The 14,826-nt window shown below is 43.4% G+C and overlaps 1 protein-coding gene across 9 annotated transcripts in view; it reads left to right on the top strand.

Annotated features, from left to right (window-relative positions):
• Positions 1 to 1,672: 1,672 nt before the first annotated feature.
• Positions 1,673 to 14,826, top strand: part of KCTD20 (potassium channel tetramerization domain containing 20) — a 56,135-nt gene continuing 42,981 nt past the window's right edge. For 7 of the 9 annotated variants that reach the window (XM_074038233.1, XM_074038230.1, XM_005553162.5 and 4 more), the window contains exon 1: positions 12,960 to 13,100. The gene's annotated coding sequence lies outside the window, so the exon portion shown is untranslated. Of the gene's footprint in view, positions 1,789 to 12,959; positions 13,101 to 14,826 lie in introns of those variants that run through there. The other 2 variants (XM_074038232.1, XM_065544113.1) reach the window with 1 other exon arrangement.

Here is a 14,826-nt window from a genome sequence, read left to right as displayed (position 1 = left end):
TAAGATTAGAGTATCTAGAAGTTACAATATTTGAATAATAAGAATTCCAGAAAAGAAAAAAGAAAAACTAGCAAAAGCTGTAGAGAAGAAATTATCAAAGAAACAAAGGTGTGATGGCTCATGTCTTTAATCCCAGCATTTGGGAGGCTGAGGAGGGAAGATTGTTTCAGCCCAGAAGTTGGAGAACCACATCTCTACAAAAAATTAAAAAGATTAACCAGACCAGGCACAATGGCTTACGCCTATAATCCCAGCACTTCGATAGGTCAAGGCAGGAGGATTATTTGAGCTCAGAAGTTCAAGACCAGCCTGGGCAAGATAGGTAGACCCCATCTCTACAATTTTTTTTTTTTTTTTTTTAATTAGCTGGACATGGTGCTCTGCTCCTGTAGTCCAGCTATTCAGGAGGCTGAGGCAGGAGGATACTTGAGCCCAGTTCCAGGCCGCAGTGAGCTATGATCACACCACTGCACTCTACCCTGGGTGACAGAGTAAGACCCTGTCCCAAAGGAAGGGAAGGCAGGGGAGGGCAGGGGAGGGGGGTGGCGGAAGGGAGGGGGGAGGGGAGGGAAGGGAAGGGAAGGGAAGGGAAGGGAAGGGAAGAACAAATGCAAGAAAACATCGCAGAACAAAAGAACATATGTCTCCAGGATGAAAAGGCCCAGCACAACAAATGGAAAAGACCGAAACCAATATACACACACACATCTTGGAATTCATCAGTGATAAATCCTAAAATCTTCCAGATTGAAAAAAATAAATTAAGAACAAACTCGACGGCACTATTGGAAGTTAGAAGACAGCAGAGCCTTCAAAATCCTGAGAGAAAATGTTTTCCAATCTAGAGTGTACACCTACTCACACTAACAAACAAGTAAGACTAGAATAAACCCCCTTTTCATGCAACATCTCAAAAAATTAACCTCCCTTGCATCAGAAAGCTAGTGGAGAAGGGAAGGGCTCTACAAAAAGAAAGGAGTAAGTCAACAGAGATGAAAGCAGGGATCCTGGAAAACAAGACTGTGCCATAAACTTTTTAAAAAACAAACTGTTTAACAATGATTGGTTTTTAAATGATGTGCCTGGATTCATTTAATAAAAATTAATTTTAAAAAAGAATGTAAGCCAAAAAAAAAAAAAAAAACACAAAAAGCTCAGCATGATTGGAGAGTACTAAGTGGCACAAAATAAGAAAAGATACATAGGCAGAGGCCAAATCATGCAGGGTTTTAGATTTTGTCCTTAAAAAAAGTGAGAAACTCTTTAAGGAATTTAAACAGGGGGATGACCTGATGGGATTTCTGTTTTAAAAGATGTCTTTGGCTACTGGATGGAGGTGGTTTGGAAGTAGGCAAGAGACCATTGTAGTCATTCAATCATCCACTAGGGTAGAAGCCCTGGAGATGGAAAGGAGATAAATTTTAGATTTAGGAACTAGAATTGATTGACTAGAAAATGGGATGATAAGTAGAAAATAATCATGGATAATGCCAGGGTTCTGATGATCCCTTAAGTAAGTGGGTCATAGTGGCAGTTACTAAACCAGAGAGCACCAGCACGAATTAACATTTTGCCTTGTTTGGTACTAGGTTTTATCTGGGGGAGGGATGCAATGGCAGGAAATGACGAGTTCAATTTTGGATATACTTAGTCTTTGAGGTATGTGAAAGTCATTCAAGTAAAGATGTTAAGTGGGCATTTGCCAATATGGATTTGGAGCTCAGAAGAGAGGTCAGGACTGGAAAAACAAATGCGAGTCGTTATCATAAGGAATATGAAAAATGCCATGTAAGTAAAAGGAACACTCTTGTGTTCATTAGGAAATATTTATTAAACTCTTACTATGTGTCAGGCATCAAACTAGATGCAAGGTTACAATAGTGAACAAAAATTTCACAATATGGGATATTTGATAAGTAGACTTCAACTAGGATGTACTAGTCTCTAGGGGGCATTGTTCAAAATGTTGGGGTGCAATTGTACAGTTACATTAATATGAGGTTATATTCAAATATAGAGACCAGGTGCGGTGGCTCACGCCTGTAATCCCAGCACTTTGGGAGGCTAAAGTGGGTGGATCACTTGAGGTTAGGAGTTCAAGACTAGCCTGGTCAAAATGGTGAAACCCCCATCTCTACTAAAAATACAAAAATTAGTCGGACGTGGTGGCACAGGCCTATAATCCCAGCTACTTGGGAGGCTGAGGCAGGAGAATCGCTTGAACCTAGGAGGTGGAGGTTGCAGTGACCTGAGATTATACCACTGCACTCCAGCCTGGGCAACAGAGCGAGACTCCATCTCAAAACAAACAAACAAAATTTTAAAAAACCCAAATTTAATAGGTAGAGTCAGGTATGTTAGACCTCCTCCAATGCCTGTAAAGGTCCTGCCCTCCACAAAAAAACTGTCCTACGTTCTGTATTTTGACTGTCCCTCTGGATACTCTCATAGGCAAAAAATCCAGTCATAATGATCTGAATCTAGAACTTGTCTGTTTCACATAGAAATAAAAAATATTTTTTTGTGTGGGTTTTATATATACCAGATTTCCAGGAATGCATCTATGGTATAAATCAAGGGAAACTTATACTTTTGTTATTGTTGTTTAATGATTTTCTGAATTTTACCAAGATTTGTTCATTGTATCAGAAAATCAGATCATTTACCGCAAGACCACACATGGTACTTGAGTTACTAATTTTAATAGTATATGTATGTATATGTATATTCTCTCTATACATACCTGATTACTGGCCCCATTTCTTTACCCCTCCCTGTGTCCACACCTTTGCAGTGGCTTCATGAGACAGAGACAGACGAGACAATGCACTATTTCAAGCCTAAGTCTAAAGAGGCCTGGTTACTTTCTGCTTGCTCTTTTGCACCTCTGCTATCTTAATGAGAAGAGTTTTCTCTCGGTGGTGCTGCCCCTTCAAACTGAGCCCTAGGCTAGAATGAGAGATTCTTTATTTCAGCTCTTGTTTTCCATATTTTCTAAAAGAGCATAAATTATTTCTATTATCAGAAAGAAAAGAAAACCCAAGTTACTAAGAAATGAAATTCTATCTGGGGTTAGACCATGAGTAATGCATTTTTTTTTTCTCCCAGGACATGCATTTATCAGGGTACTCTGCAGTCAGTGGTTGGATAATAAATATTTGTTGAATGAAAAAAATGAACTCCATTAACCTATCTCTCCTGGCTTCCACTGTGGTTCCCCTTTGTTCTAGTCTTTCTCTGCCTTCTAAGACCAGCTTTTTCCTATTCTGGACCACTCTGTTTCTCTCGTCCATTCTGATTCCTCCTTCTCCTTCTCTAACTCTCTGCAACTTTATTTTTTTATTTTTTTGAGACGGAGTCTCGCTCTCTCACCCAGGCTGGAGTACAGTGGCGCGATCTCGGCTCACTGCAAGCTCCGCCTCCCGGGTTCATGGCATTTTCCTGCCTCAGCCTCCCCGAGTAGGTGGGACTACAGGCGCCCGCCATCACGCCCGGCTAATTTTGTTTTGTATTTTTTAGTAGAGACGGGGTTTCACAGTGTTAGCCAGGATGGCCTTGATCTCCTGACCTCGTGATCCGCCCGCCTCGGCCTCCCAAAGTGCTGGGGCTTTTTTTTTGTTTTGTTTTGTTTTTGAGATGGAGTTTCGCTCTTGTTGCCCAGGCTGGGGTGCGATGGCACGACCTCGGCTCACTGCAACCTCCGCCTCCCGGGTTCAAGCGATTCTCCTGCCTCAGCCTCCCGAGTACCTGGGATTACAGGCATGTGACACCACACCCAGCTACTTTTTGTAATTTTAGTAGAAACAGGGTTTCTCCATGTTGGTCAGGCTGGTCTCGAACTCCTGACCTCAGGTGATCCGCCCGCCTTGGCCTGCCGAAATGCTGGGATTACAGAAGTGAGCCACCGCGTCAGGCCTGCAACTCTTTTTTCTTTCCCTTCTCCCCAGCTCTACATTTTTCTTCCTATGTTTGTTTCTCTCCTTTTCTTTTTTCTTCATATATATATATGTGTGTATATATATGTGTGTGTGTATATATGTGTGTGTGTGTGTGTGTGTATATATATATATATATATATATATTTTTTTTTTTTTTTTCCCCTCTGTTTTTAAGATGGGATCTCGCTGTGTCACCCAGGCTGGAGTGCAGTGGTGTGATCTCGGCTCACTGAAACCTCTGCCTCCCAGTTCAAGCGATTCTCCTGCCTCAGCCTCCCGAGTAGCTGGGATTACAGACATGCACCACTATGCCCGGCTAAGTTTGTATTTTTAGTAGAAACGGGGTTTCTCCATGTTGGTAAGGCTGGTCTTGAACTCCCGACCTCAAGTGATCCATTTTCGGCCTCCCAAAGTGCTGGGATTACGGGTGTTAGCCACCGCGCCCAGCCTAAACCCTGATTTCTACATCTGTAATATGGAACTAATGAGGCTTGCCAATTAGAGCTAGTGCCTGCCCACCACATGGGATGCACTCAACAAATGGTAGGTATCATTTGATCTAAACTTCCCCATTTTTAGATAAAAGTGGATGAGACCAGAGAGGCAATGACTGATCTAAAGGTGACCAGGCTGTCAGATCTTCTTAGTTCCTATTCAGCTTACTCTCACCTGGATCCTTCTTAAAGTCAATTTCGAAGTATATGGTTCCCATTTCAAGGTAGAGTATCCACTAATTTTCAGCATCATATGGACCTACTTCCATTTACAGTAAATAAAAACCAAGAGAGACCAACCCACTTACTAGCTTAAGCACAGAGATTCAAAGCAAGAAGAGGAACTTTCCAAAAGCTGTCAGCCTTATTCATATGTTGCTATCATATAGTATATTAAAAATCAAAGAGTAGCTGAGGAAGCAATGAGCTAGCAATTCCTAATAATTCCTTCCAGATTCAGCCTAGGACATTGACTGTGTGTGTGTGTTTGACAATCTTTTAAGAATAAGAATCTGGGCCGGGCGCGGTGGCTCAAGCCTGTAATCCCAGCACTTTGGGAGGCCGAGGCGGGCGGATCACAAGGTCAGGAGATCGAGACCACAGCGAAACCCCGTCTCTACTAAAAATACAAAAAATTAGCCGGGCGCGGTGGCGGGCGCCTGTAGTCCCAGCTACTCAGGAGGCTGAGGCAGGAGAATGGCGGGATCCCGGGAGGCGGAGCTTGCAGTGAGCCGAGATCGCGCCACTGCACTCCAGCCTGGGCAACAGCGAGAGACTCCGTCTCAAAAAAAAAAAAAAAAAAAAAAAAAAGAATAAGAATCTGTAAGGACAATTATTTAGTGTATGATTTTTAAAAGGCACTAAAGAGGACACATCCGGTAGAAAACCAAATATCTCCTTAAGAAGTGATATTTAGGCCGGGCCTGGTGGCTCACACCTATAATGCCAGCACTTTGGGAAGCCGAGGTGGGTGGATCACTTGAGGTCAGGAGTTCAAAACCAGCCTGGCCAACATTATGAAACCCAGTTTCTACTAAAAATACAAAAAATTAGCTGGATGTGGTGACAGGCGCCTATAATCCCAGCTACTCAGGAGGCTGAGGCAGGAGAATAGCTTGAACCAGGGAGGTGGAGATTGCAGTAAGCTGAGATCATGCCACTGCACTACAACCTGGGCAATAAGAGCGAAACTCGGTCTCAAAAAAAAAAAAAAAAAAACAGTGATGTTTAATTATCTTTAAAATAGTAATTCTATTGTTATTCATGATTATGGATAAAAGAAAAAAATTGAAAATATTTCATCACTGTAACATGTTTTTATTTTCATTAAAGCTGTATAACAAGCCAGACATGGTGCCACGTGCCTGTAATCCCAGCTAACCAGGAGGCTGAGGCGGGTGGATCTCTTGATTCTAGGAGTTCAAGACCAGCCTGGGCAATATAGCAAGCCTCCAGCTCAAAAAACAAACAAACAAAAAACTGCAGAACAAATGTTAAGAAAACTAACTGGTATATTTTGATATGCAAACAATTTAAGGTCGACATTAACGAGGACAATTTTACCTCAGGAAAAAGATAATATTAGTTTGGATGGGGTATATATATCATATTAATACTAGTAGTACCTTACCTTTCTCTAGCGCGATCTAAATTTCTGGTGCAATCTCAGCTCACTGCAAGCTCCACCTCCAGGGTTCATGCCATTCTCCTGCCTCAGCCTCCCGAGTAGGTGGGACTACAGGTGCCTGCCACCATGCCTGGCTACATGTTTTGTATTTTTAGTAGAGACGGGGTTTCACCATGTTAGCCAGGATGGTCTCAATCTCCTGACCCCGTGATCTGCCCACCTTGGTCTTCCAAAGTGCTAGGATTACAGGCGTGAGCCACCACGCCTGGCCAATGCTTTCTTTTTTCTTTTTTTTTGAGAGTCTTGCTCTGTCATCCAGGCTGGAGTGCAGGGGCGTGATCTCGGCTCATTGCAACCTCTGCCTCCTGGGTTCAAGCGATTCTTCTGCCTCAGCCTCCTGAGTAGCTGGGATTACAGGAACCTGCCACCATGCCCAGCTAATTTTTAGAGGTTATAAAATATTTTTGCATACATTTTGATTTTTTCTTTTTCATAACAACCTCATGGCAAAAGTAGGTCAGTTACCTACAGATTAGGAAACCTAACCTTCTGGGTGACTTGTTATCAGTAAGTGTGAAATAGCCTCAAACACAGGTCCTCTGGCTTGTTTTCCAATATTTGTTTTCACTACATCATACTGCCTTATAAAAATGATATAACATTTTTTTTCTTTTTTTGTTTTTGTTTTTTTTTTTTGAGATGGAGTATCGCTGCAACGCCCAGGCTGGAGTGCAATGGCATGATCTTGGCTCACTGCAACCTCCGCCTCCCAGGTTCAAGCAATTCTCCTGCCTCAGCCTCCCGAGTAGCTGGGACTTAAAGGCATGTGCTACCATGCCTGTTAATTTTTGTATTTTTAGTAGAGACAGGGTTTCACCATATTGGCCAGGCTTGTCTCAAATTCCTGACCTCAAGTGATCCTCCCGCCTCAGCCTCCCAAAGTGCTGGGATTACAGGTGTGAGCCGCTGCTCCTGGCCATCACTTCATGTGTTTAATTCTTCCCTTTTCATGTACTTTATATATATATATATTCACAAACACTGACTTGTTTCCAAGTAGGCATCACAACTCTGAATAAGCAAAGAGAAAGCTCTGTTTGGACTCTTAGTTAATAAGCCAAATAAATCTTTCTGAATTTACCTAGTTCTCATTATTTATCTTATTGTTTATGTGTTTGTTCCTTATGATGAAGTTTCTTACAGTGGACATAGGGGCCAGGAGGACACATGTTTTGATAAACAGATTTTCCATGTTTTCGATTATTCATAGTTTGGGGAAAGGAGGAGGACATGATTTGAGCAAAATAAAAGAATCTCATAGCGAGCTGCCAGCTCTTACTAAACTGTACATAATTTGTCAATATTTTAATAATTTGACAGTACTATAATATAATCAAGGTTTCTAGAATAAATCATTTTCACTTTTCACTACTGAAAGCATAACCTATATCTTTTCACTAATTTCATTCAGCTATAGGAAATGCTGCCCTCAACCACATCCAGAATGTAGTAGAATAACTCTAGAACTAACTCTAGGATAAAGATATGTTATTTATTCTTTTCTAAATAAGTCTTATGGCTGTGTCTGATAATTGTATGTTTGTTTATTTATTCCATCGATAACTGTTTGTCCTGAATTGTATGTTTTCTGAAAAGGAAATTACATCATAGTCCTTAGTCATTTCATGCTGGTCTCAAAATTGTTTATAAACTACTATGTTTCATCTCCTTCCGCATTATTTTGAATTCCTAGGGACCAAATGACTGAAGTAAAAGTAGGTTCTGTTTTATTAATGCTTTCTTTTTATTATTATTATTATTATTTTTTGAGACAGAGTCTCACTCTGTCTCCCAGGCTGGAGTGCAGTGGTGTGATCTCGGCTCACTGCAAGCTTAACCTCCTGGGTTCACGCCATTCTCCCGCCTCAGCCTCCTGAGTAGCTGGGACTACAGGCGTCCACCACCACGCCCGGCTAATTTTTTGTATTTTTAGTAGAGATGCAGTTTCACCGTGTTAGTCAGGAAGGTCTGGATCTCCTGACCTCGTGATCCACCCGCCTCGACCTCCAAAAGTGCTGGGATTACAGGCGTGAGCCACTGCGCCCGGCTGGATTAGTGCAACACCATGTTTTAATGCAATAAATTCAGACTTACTTTTCCAAGTATGTTGAGCCCTGCTTATTTTCTGTACTTTCATGCTTGAGTTAATAAACTACAAAGTTTCCCTCTTTTGTTTGCTTTGTTTTCCTTTATATACCATTTGTTGGAGGTTCTCTATTTTGAAAGAGAGGGGGATGGAAAGTAAATTATCCCCTTGGGCTTGCGAAATAAAGTTTACCTATCTACTAAATAAATATCTCATAGCTTTCTGTGGTGGCTCAGTGGGTTATTGGAATCTTTTTTTTTTTTTTGAGACAGAGTCTCGCTGTCGCCCAGGTTGGAGCAGTGGTGTGATCCTGGCTCACTGCAACCTCCGCCTCCTGGGTTCAAGCAATTCTCCTGCCTTAGGTTCACTGCAACCTCCGCCTCCTGGGTTGAAGCGATTCTTCTGCCTCAGCCTCTCGAGTAGCTGGGATTACAGGCGCACCACCGCATCCAGCTAATTTTTTGTATTTTCAGTAGAGACAGGGTTTCACCATGTTAGCCAGGCTGGTCTGAAACTCCCGACCTCAGGTGATCCTCCCACCTTGGCCTCCCAAAGTGCTGGGATTACAGGCATGAGTCACCGTGTCCTGCCTATTTTCTTTTTCAAATGCTGTTTATTTAAAACCCATATAAGGTGGCTGGGAGTGGTGGCTCACGCCTGTAATCCCAGCACTTTGGGAGGCAGAGGCCAGTGGATCATCTGAGGTCAGGAATTGGAGGAGAGCCTGACCTAACCTGGTGAAACCCCATCTCTACTAAAAATATAAAAATTAGCTGGGCACGGTGGCATGTGCCTGTAATCCCCGTTACTTGGGAGGCTGAGGTAGGAGAATCACTTGAACCCGGGAGGTGGAGGTTGCAGTGAGCAGAGATTGCACTCCAGCCTGGGCGACAGAGGGAGACTCCGTCTCAAAACATCATCAACAACAACACTCACATAAAGCTGAAAAAGAAAAGAAAACTTCTAGGCATTCTCAGTATTAGGTTTAAGAATGAGACTTGTATGTTCATAAACAAGAGGTCATGTGAGCTGTCAGAGCCGGTACATGGGATAGGAAGGCCAGAGCCCGTTCGTAAACCAGTAACAGGAATAACAAGAGATAAACATTATCAGTTTACGCCCAGCCTTGGCCGAAACCCAGGGTAACACATTTCCACATTTCCTGACTCCTCTATCCTGACTCCCCACAGGACTTTGAGACCAGCCTGGGCAATATAGTGAGACTTCCTCTCTACAAATTAAAAAATTAGCTTGGCGTGTTGCACCTGTAGTCCTAGCTACGCAGGAGGCTGAGGTGGGAGGATCACTTGAGCCCAGGAGGCTGAGGTTGCATGATCCCACCACTGTACTCCAGCCTGAGTGACAGGGCAAGACTCTGTCTTAGAAAACAAAACCAACATTTAGCAAATGTAATTACTTTGAGAGAGATAGTTCAAAATCTGGGGATTTTTGGTTAGTTTTTACATTTACTACATAAGATTAGTCAGTAGAAATGAGAATTAGCTTTTTGTACGACAATTTACAATAGCTATTATTTTAAAAATATTTTTATTCTTAAGAGTCAACCTTAAATTAGTTGTTTGGAATTGTCACTATTTAGTGTATGATGAACAAGAACTTTGAAATTAGACGACCTGAGTTCTCAGCCCACAAGCACCTCGTTAGTAGTTTAATGACCTTAAACACTTCATGCTTATGTCTTGATTTCCTCATTTGTAAATAAGAGTAATAAAATCTATCTTCTATGGTTATTAAGAAGCCTAAATGATATAAAATGTTGGGATGAGTGCTTTGTAATTTTACTGGTAGTAGATGCTGTTTAAGGAGACTTAAATAATTCAGCAAATCAGATGAACTATATTGCCATTATGTCAATTGAAAACTCCAAGTCTACCAATTTGACATTACGATTTCAGTAGGGGGCCCCGGGGCTCATGCCTGTAACCCCAGCACTTTGGGAGGCCAAACTGGGAGGATTGCTTGAGCCTAGGACTCCCCCTTCCCACCCTATCTCTACAAAAAAATTTTAAAAATTAGCTGGGTGTGGTGGTTCATGACTGTAGTCCCAGCTGTCTTGGAGCTTGAGATGGGAGGATCACCTGAGTCCAGAAGGTCGAGGCTGCAGTGAGTGGTGATCACGCCACTGCACCCAGTCTGGGCAACAAAGGGAGACCCTGTCTCAAAAAAAAAGGTTTTGATTTCAGATATAAATACATCTCAGAGACTCAGGGTCTTGAGATACCTACATTAAATTAGAAATAAAATGATAAAAATCAGCAAACACCTATGCTTTCTGTGAATATACATTTCTCATATCCTGTCTCCTTGAAGTCTGCCCAAAAAAGGTACCCGGTCTGATATGCTGTTCATTACATGAAATTTTAGCCAAAAGTAGAACCATTAACTATAAATTAAAAGTCATGTTATCACTTATTTATTTTGGATGATGGATAACAAGTGTTTATTATATCTTTCTGTATGCTTTAATTTCCAAAATGAAAGTGTTTAAAAAAAAAAATAAGACCCAGTAGTTAGCCTGATTCTCCAAACTTCAGGCCAGATTTTTGTAAACCACAAATCTGCAGCCAGTGCAGTGGCTCATGCCGGTAATCCCCAAATTTAGGGAGGCAGAATCTGGAGGATAGCTTGAGCCTAGGAGTTCAAGACCTGTGTGGGCAATAGAATAAGAACTCCGTTCTCCACAATAAGAAAAAAAAAGGCCGGGCGCAGTGGCTCAAGCCTGTAATCCCAGCACTTTGGGAGGCCGAGATGGGCGGATCACGAGGTCAGGAGATCGAGACCATGCTGGCTAACACGGTGAAACCCCGTCTCTACTAAAAAAAAAAATACAAAAAATTAGCCGGGCGAGGTGGCGGGCGCCTGTAGTCCCAGCTACTTGGGAGGCTGAGGAAGACAATATACAAATCTGCAGGAAGGAATCTTTCCAGAAAGGAAGAATTTGTTTCAAGAACTGTTTTGCAGGAATATCAGAAGGGTTTTTTTTCTTTGACTCAAAGGCCGTAACACTGTACTTTATAACAACGGAAATAAAGGCATTAGTTTGAACAATCCTCTATGCTGCTACTATTGTAAAGTTTGGAGACTATAACTCACTCAAATTGGTTTATAGCCATGTATTTACCAAATCTTTTTTCATATTCCTTTTCTCCAGGCATGCAGGAATTTATATCTCACAGCCTTCTTAGAGTCAGTCAGGTTGAGTCGGGTGGCCAGTTCAGGACAGTGAAACACATCAGCAGAAGTGAAAAGGCCACTCACTTCTGGCAGAGGCAAAGGAGAGCCCTTACAGATTCTCCAGTCTAGCTCTTCTGCCAGCCCGGAAGTGCTAGGATGGCAGAGCCAGAGACGCAAGCAGCAGGGAAGCTGAGTCACCATGGGGACGTGAGACTGACTTACAAATGACGAGTGTGCAGCCTCACAGCCTAGCCCATGTTGAGATAAACACAATACAGTCTTGCATACTTTACAGTCATAAACGAGGGAGAACAGAAATGGAAAATGACCCTCTATGCCTCTAAGACCAAATTATAATGAAACAACTTATGTCTTCAGTTTTGAAAATTAAAGTTTTTGACCCTGATAAAACAAGTTTGCTATACAAGTATCTGTTAACCATGTGAAACCCACTGAAATGAGTCAAACTATTTTCTTACATTCTTTCCACTTCAACACCAATTTTAATCCTTAGTTCCAAATTAGTTTTTAGAGACTCTTGTAAGGAAAAGGAAAATCGACCCAGAATTTTAAAAATTGTGCTATTAGTTTATATAGCTTTCAACAACAATTTACAATAGCTTGCATAATTAGTATATTTAATTAGTATATAGAGACATATATATATATATTTGAGAGGGAACTTCACTGCAACTTCCCAGTTGCCTCCTGGGTTCAAGTGATTCTCCTGCCTCAGCCTCCCGAGCAGCTAGAATCATACAGGCGCCCGCCACCATGCCTGGCTAATTTTTGTATTTTTAGCAGAGACGGGGTTTCATCATGTTGGCCAGGCTGGTCTGGAAACCCCGACCTCAGGTGATCCGCCCGCCTCGGCCTCCCAAGGGCAGGGATTACAAGCGTGAGCCACCGCACCCGGCCTAGTGTAATTTTTAAAAGTACAAAAGCCACTAGAAACCATGACAATAAGAACTTCCTTTTGGGTTTTCCAGCATTCGGTTTATAGGACATGGACCACACATAGATGTTTTTTGAATGCTGAAATATTTTACTCATAACACAGTTTTCCCAGTAACTTGCTTCCGGTGGATTTAAAATTTGTAATATAACTTCGTCATAGCAGGTACCTTCATGAAACTCAATATTTGAAAAAAACGTGGAGGTTTCCCCCTTTCTTTTGGCCAGAATGTATGTCCAGGGTAGTGACTTTCGAGCAAATGCGTTTAAGCAACTCCAGTATTCTTACTACGCTGCCCCCAATCCCGCTCCAAGCATGGGGAGATCAGGGTTCCACATTTTCGGGTAAGTATCAGCCGTCCTGGCGCTGCGCGAGCGCATTCTACAATTCCGAAAACTACTAACTTTTCCGTCTGCAACCTTTAATAATTGAGAGGGTATGCGCAACTCAGAAAAGTGCGCCCGCTGCGGTCGGGTGCAGAGTGGACTGGAGGAAAGACGACTCCCATTTACGGTGCGGCCCCGGGCGGGGTCCCCCGACACGGCCTTCCCGGCGTGCCACGCGCGGAGGGGACTCTTAACGTGAAGCGCTGGGTGACTCAGCCGCGTGGCCGCGCGGGCTGGGGCGGGGGGCGCGCGCCGCTGCGGCACAGCCGGTCCCGGCTGCGGCTTCTGGCTGCGCGGTCTGCGCGCGCCTCCCGGGCGGATTCCATCCCCGAGCGCGACAGCGCGGCGGGGAGTGACGAGTAAGTGGCGGCGCGGGACGGTTTCGGGCGCGAAGACCGGGCAGGGCGAGTGTGGTGGCGGGCGTGGCCCGAGTCTCCCCTTTGTGGCCGAGGGGGCTTCTCCTCCGCACGCGGCGGCGGCTCGGACCCCCAAGTCAAAAGGCCGCGGGGCTAAGCTGGGCGCGAGGAACCTGTCGGCACCGGCGTGATGGGGTCCTGTTTCCGCGCGGAGGGCAGAGTCTGGTGATCCTGGGGAGGGAGGCGACGCTGCGCCGAGGTGGTGGGCACAGCTGAAGTATAACTTGACTGCTTTTTGCAGGCCTCGGGTGGTTCATCCCGAGAGGAATGGCGAGAACCTGGAGTGTTGACTGGCAAAACATTTGCAGACGCGGTTCTTCTGGCAATTAATTGGCTCCATTAAAAATTAGGTAGTTGGTGGGACTTCCTCCTGAACTCTGGAGCCGGGTGCATTTTGCCCGATCTTTTCAGCCCTGTTTCCGCGTCTTCCTTCCCTGCCACCCGCAAATTGCCAGCTTTCATTCGTGGCTCTGAGTGCAAAAGCGCTGGGGAAAGCCTTAACCAGCAATTTTCTTTTAAATAAAACTTTGCTTTTTATAGCAGTGTCTTCAGGTTTACAAGCCCAGTTCTGTACTATGAGAAAACCTCTTCTGTTTTGGAGTTTGTGATTCTTTCTGAAAATTCTTCGGTTGAAGAGATTTATTTTTAAATAAGAATCTAGTGAACAAACTAACGTAATAAACAAGGCTGTAAAGGAACTAGTGTTTAACCAGCTTATGAAAATACATTCCAGAGTCCTTAGTTTTGTTCCTGTTCGCCCTGTGAGAAGTTGAGGTATTTTTTTAGTGGTCTCCAAAACAAAGTGTTGTAGTAATGTCTGTCGGATGTGATGAAGCCAGAGTCAGAGGACTTCCGCTCAAGGCCCCCACCTGAAACCCCAAATCCTAGGCCATAGTTCTGAAACAGAAGATTGTTCCTTAGTAATAAGGTTGCAGTACCGTAGCACCTCTTCCATAAATATGATTCTAGAGATTTGTGATGAGTCCCTGAGTCTGGGATTTAAGCAGGCACCCCTACTCTTGGTCCAGGGACCACACGCTGAGAAACACCACCTTTAGGCTGGGCTGCCCAACAACCTTAACCCTTTGTCTATGTATTCCTCCCCAAACCTGTCGTAAACCAGTCGCCTGCCCCAAACCAGTCCTAGGACAAGAAGCTCTAACTCTCCAGAAGCCAGTATGAGAAAACATAGTGCTTTTTTTTTGACCCTGACACGGGGTAGGAAATGATTTTCATACATATTCCGATATTGCTCTGGTGGTTTAGAGATAGCCCATTTATCTTTTCCTTCTGAGGGCTGCTTCTAGTATCGTCAGAGCTTAATGCCATTAGGCCAAATCTCCTCCGCCCAGTTTACTCAGTCTCCCCATGGAACCAGGGCAGCCAATGCCATATAATTCCCATGGCCTTGACTGTCATATTATCCGGTATGTAGCAGTACTAGTAGCATTATGAGGGCTTCCAGTTCAGCTGGACATTAATTTAGTCATCAAATATCTGCGTAATGCCTATTTTCTTCAAAGCACTGTCATAGGCCGTTTTATCAACAGCATAGCGATATAGACATATATATCTTGGCACAGAGTTGCATTGCTTCTCTGAGGCAGAAATGAGGGTTGGATAAACTCCACTGCTGCCAAAAGGTTCTCTTTATTCATCCATAATTCAT

This window comes from Macaca fascicularis, chromosome 4, assembly GCF_037993035.2.
Source record: "Macaca fascicularis isolate 582-1 chromosome 4, T2T-MFA8v1.1".
In the NCBI taxonomy this organism is placed as follows: Eukaryota; Metazoa; Chordata; class Mammalia; order Primates; family Cercopithecidae; genus Macaca; species Macaca fascicularis.
The sequence above is the reverse complement of the archived record's forward strand: the minus strand, read 5'-3'. Positions and strand labels throughout refer to the sequence as shown.